Genomic DNA, 6,000 nt, shown 5'->3' with positions numbered 1-6,000 from the left:
ATCATTGTTTCTTGTCTCATGTTAGCTAGTTTCATTCTTAAGTCAGCAAGTATAGCATTATCAGTAAATAATTCTAGTCGATCTGCAAATATCGCATTCAGTCAGTAATATAGTTCTGTCGGTACTATAGTTATTGTTGACAATATGGATAGTTTCAGTCAGCAAGTATAGCTTTTTCCGCAAATTCTTCTTTATTTTGTATGCAACTTTCTGTCTTTGTATATGTTTTTGTTTAACTATTGCATATTTGAGCCTAGTATTTTTACAGATGACTTGTTTGTTTGTTCCGTACTCTCCTACTGTTCATATGCATTTTTTTTTTTATTTTCCAAACTGTGTATCATTGCAAATTATGTATTCATTTCAATTATGTATCATTGCAAATTTTGTATTCATTTCAAATTATGTATCTGTTTGCTAATATCAATAAACGACTGGGATCACGTAGTGGGAAGACGGCGCTAAACCAATTAACCAAATGGTAAAGGCGTGGTGCCCGTCTTCCCCGTTCCTAAATCCTAATCCTAAATCCTAAGATCAGATCGATAATTTGATACTCAGCATGCCTAGGCGTTGTACAGACCGTATTGCATCGTCTGGGAGACATACAATGTATTAACAATCATATCAACCATGTAATATTGTTTTTTTGTAAATAGGTTCTTTTTGCAATTTGCTCCAGGGAGAAAAAATCGCTAATTTTTTTTAATAATATCAAACATATAGCATCTTTTTTTGCTCTTTACCTTTTGTTTAATAAATAAGCTTTACAAAAAAGTCAAATTTGTTTTGCTTCTAACTCTTTCTTTGCCTGATTTTGCATTATCCTTAATTTATGGACATGAGTGTATTTATCTATTTATCTAACAGAGAGTTTGGGTTGAAAAAATTACTAACTTGAAAACAGATTTTCTTGAACCTTTCTTCTAACTTGAAAGGCCTGTTTCGTGTAATTTGAAAGAGCTTTTCCAGACCTGTTTCAAGTTACACGACACAGGTTTCTTGTAACTTGAAATAAGTCTGGAAAATTTGAAGATATAACGCTGATTTTTGTTATTTGACTTCTAAAATAATAGGTTTTCTATTAGTAATTTTATTTAAGTAGCAAGATTTAGAATTTGTTTACGACGTGTATCTGTAGATTTAACTTGTAGTTATAACGCTGGAACGTTCTTCAAAAAAAGATCTACCTTTTAAAGCAACTTTTTTTTCATCAAGCCTTGCGCAGGTTATCGAAGCCTATATAGTATATTGTTACGTTTTTCCTTTTCTGACACCAGTTGTTGCGTTATTTTCTTCGTTCACGTTCGTACTGGGTTTGTGGATTTGGAGTGAATAACGACGCACTTGATGAAGTATCGAAAGACACTTTATTTAGCCAATGTTAATCAGGACAGCTCTAATAAAACTTTTTACAGTCGTCAGAGATCTACTATAAACACGTTGAAACAATGAGTGACACAGCCTTCACATTGTCAGGCAGTAACGGTGCAGATAGCTTCACTGCAAAGCACCCGAGTACAGCTCTCAACTCTGCTTGGTTGTTCTCAGAACTCCACGTACTCTCGAGACTCTCCCCTCGACGATACACGAGAGTATAGCTCTCGACTCCGCACAGTCTAAGACAAAACTCGACGATGCACTAATTTGCGATGCACTAAAAGACTCTCTCGATGCACTCGACGACCACATCGGCGCTAGACCTCGAGACACTCGCTCAATGACTGACTATCAGATCGCTAGACGAGGCACACACACTGAGACACACTGACTGCGGACCAGCAGTGTTTATATAGTTTTCGGCTTGTGTTCGAGAACATTCTGGGCTAAACCGGTAAGAATTCATTCCAGAAGGCTCTCCATCCGTCCATGGCATATCGCCGATTTTGTCGCAAAATGGGCGATTTCTCGCCAAATGTGACAAACCTGCCCCCCTTTGTCATTTTATGGCAACCCTAAAACTGCTTTGCGGAGAAGCTATCTGTATATTTCGTAACAATATATTTCTGCAGTAACAATATATACCTTCAGTTTAGGTTGGATTGCGCTTGTCAAATTTGCGCTATGGAATATCGAAATCATGCTAGCTCAATAAGTCGATAAGCCAATTCAGAAGATAATAATAAGTCAACTAGTGTATCTGTGGCACGTGGAAAAACATAAATTCTTATTTGGGCTAGAAATTTCGAAATCAGATAAGCGATCGGTGGATGGAAATGCAGTCGGGTAAAGCACTCAAAATCTAATATCTGTTGATATAATTAGTACCCCTAGAACGAAATTCTAGTTGCACAACACATTCAACGAAAAGTTTAGGTTCAAAATGAAAAGTATGCTTAATACCTAAAACAATTACCTGTAAGAGAAAATTTTGTCTACTCAAGGACTTCTATGTTGCTGAAGCTCGATTTCTGTATGGTTAGAATCAGAAATGTCGCTTATCGTCTCCTAATATTAATCTACTAAGAGCGTAAAGTCGAATCTACTATTTCCACTCTAAAAATCAACTCGTTCTTAGACAAAATGTGTAAACATTTCATTCATATGCACAGTGAATCTTCAAATCGAGTGTAAATGTGCATTGACATGTGATCTTGGATATCTTGGCAATGTTGTGATGGCTATTTTCTGCATCAATCACAACTTAAAAACTTTTTCTCATCATATCATATAACTCATCAATCATCGTTCTAGGATAAATTGAGCAACCCATGTTACATTGATGGTGATTATCACATCAAGAAATTCATTTTCATCATAATATCTCTGCAGAAAAGTCTCTCCTGATACGATGCATTTGTTTAAGTATTCGAATGTCAGGCTGTTCGACACCCACTTTAAACACAATTTTCGGCACAAAAGATGCTTTATGAAATTTTCACAAACAAGGAATAGGATACCTACAGAAAATTACTAAGTTTCTTAAATATAAAGCGACGGTTTTTCGAAATTCGCACCCGTACCTAATGCACAAGGTCGTCGTTGATGTTGGACGGGTGCCCAATTCGCTCCACATCGTGGACGTCTTAATGATTTTGGACCACAGCAACTTGACCTCTTGACGGAAAAGTATCTACATCAACGGCGTATTATCTGCATGGCTTAGGATGTTAGGCGCAGAGACGTGACACAGCTGATGATGAATTTCAATTAATGGTAATCTTTGTGCATCCCAAAACTTTATCCCTAACTTAACCTCACACTTGACGACATAGTTGACATTTTAAGCTGTTAATAAATGCGATACTACAAGTTATCAATAAGTGGCAACAGTCTGAAAAGATTTAGCCGCATCCTAAAACTCTCAAGCGCTTGCATTCGCCTTTCGCAATGCATAGCTTGCCATCTCTTGCCAGTATGGAAAGTTATTTTCTGGATGCGCCTTATATGTTTGCATACAATACTTATATATAATACTGTGTTGCATATGCACTTGGATATAATATTTTCATAAATACACTTTTGGGAATACCACTTATATACCATATGTTTACGTATTTTTCTTGTATTATTTACAAATAAAGCTTTCGGGATTATAGATATTTCTTGCACTTAGATATGGTTCTTACAATTGTGTAGAGTTCTTACGATTTTTAAAACACATATAGAATACTTTTGCTTATGTGGTGTTTACAGCATTAGACACAAATCCAGTTTCAGTTTCGAGAGTTGCTTAGCCCTTTCATAATTTTAGCAAGGAATGCTGTTTGTTTAAAATACATCAGTATTTTCAGTTGGAAAGATTATGTGTTTTTTGTTCATGCGTCAAAAGTGTACAAGATAGTGTTCAGGAGCTTCACTTGATTCACAGGCATCTTGATCTATTATGTTAATGTCATGATTGAGAAAATAAATGGGAAATAGGCCATGTTCTCGTAAGTACTTTATTACAGGTTAACTGCACAGAGTTTTCGTAGATTACTTCCTGTGTGATACGAATATAAGGCAAACCCTTTTAGAATGTCCTCATGTCCTCTACGTAGGCATCTTTGCCTCAGGCCAGGGTTTTTTAAACTGTTTTCAGTCGCGACCCCTTTTTATCATTGAGATTTTTTCGCGACCCACAGTACCCCATAATATTTACGAACATTTTTGTGGGACCCCTATAAGCATTGCCCAAATCCAACAATCGCGTGCGTGAACTGTCAGTTTTTTCACTTTGTACTGTAATATACTATTGCAGTTTTAGGTCATTAGCTTTAATTTCTAATTTTAGGACATGGAACAATGTGAAAATTTTAAATGAGTAACAGACGAAATGACAGCGTCACGTGCAAAGCGTTAATATTACACTGACTACCAATAAGTATTTGGACACCTGTGATAGAAAAGGAAAACTAACTTTATTCATAATCAATATTTGGTAGAGCCTCCAAGAGACGTAATTACAGCGTGGATTATCCGGGGCATACTTTCCACAAGCCTTTGTATGACAGCTAGTAGTATTTTCTTCCACTCGGCTTGGAGAAGATATAGAAGTTCCTTCACCGATTTTGCACGGGTAATGCACCCCTGAATTCGGCGATGCAACTCGTCCCAGAGGTTCTCGATAGGGTTCAGGTCTGGACTCTGGGAAGGCCAGCCCATTCGATGAACTCCATCAGCACCACACTCGTCGGTCTCTATCTCCCAGTTTCCTTGGTCTGCCGAATCGGAGCACATTCCGACAATCACCGCTCACCTTCCACTTCATAATCACATAGGCCACTGCGAATTTTGGGTACTTCAGATCGCTAGATATGTCCCTTAAGGATCGGCCACATTTGTGATACCCGATAATTATACCTTTCTCAAAATCAGAGAGCTCCAAACTGCGAGGCATCTTGCATGCGACTAAAGCCGATGCTGTTCCTACACGATATATACCGTCGGAGTCCGTGACGTAGCTTAGGACCGCAGATATCATCGTTTGCATAGGTGTCCAAATACTTATTGGTAGTCAGTGTATAACAAGAATGCGTCGAAACGCTTTCCTTTTTTGTTTGTCTGTATTATCTTATCTTTATCTATTTTCAGATACATTGCGCAAAAATATTTGGTGATTGTAAAATCATTATAATTAGTTAAAGAATTATCAAAACTGCTAAATGTTTTGGCGAACCCCTGCTGCGAAACCCGCGAAATTCTGCCTTAGGCGAATAATTCTATAATAGGTTTTTATTATTACTAAATAATTAATCCAATTTCAGTTAATATCACAATATTGGCTTTATGTAAATGAAGGCTTTAGGATTTGCCTTTAAACAAGATATTCAATAAAGTTTACTATGAGGGTTGTTTCCTTAAACATTGGCCTTAATTATAACTTTATCAACTGCAATTTTGTTTTCAAAATTTGGTAGAGAATTTTATGAAAACAATTTTAGTAATGGAAAGATAAAAGTTTCATAGATATAAAATTTAAACTGTTCGTATGATAACAGAAAATTTGAGATCAGAATATTTTTAATCAGATTAAGAGAAAATACAAAATTAAAGTTGCTTATTTTGGTGAGTAATGGTTCTGTGTTGAGTAAAACAGCACTCTTTATTATCATTAATAGATTGTCTCATAACATTATTTATTATGAATACCTCAGCTAATTCAACGAGTAAAGATATGGGATTTATTAAATTTAATTTACTAAAATACGTTATTTCGTTAACAATTTTTTGTTCTATACGAGCCCAATGTTCAAGAAGTAAAATATTTTATATCTTTAATTTTTCATTGACAAAACCCCCTAACTTCGTGCTAAAGCTGTTTCCTTAAAATTCTTTACGCTATTATATTTATTATTAATATTTATAGAAATAAAGCCTGTAGCCTTTTTTTTTTCAAACCTTCTATATAAAATTAAATTTTAAAATGTCAGCTTTTAAAACTCGAATTTATTTTGAGATCATTCGCGCTTTTAAAAGTCTATGGAAAAGCAAAATAATGCATCCATATATGCAGATAAATAAGGGTAAGCCAAATTTCACTGTAACTTTATTTATATTTTAGAAGGCATTTAACGT

This window comes from Stegodyphus dumicola, chromosome 6, assembly GCF_044657685.1.
Source record: "Stegodyphus dumicola isolate Sdum_Otavi_A_Nest chromosome 6, ASM4465768v1".
In the NCBI taxonomy this organism is placed as follows: domain Eukaryota; kingdom Metazoa; phylum Arthropoda; class Arachnida; order Araneae; family Eresidae; genus Stegodyphus; species Stegodyphus dumicola.
The sequence above is the reverse complement of the archived record's forward strand: the minus strand, read 5'-3'. Positions refer to the sequence as shown.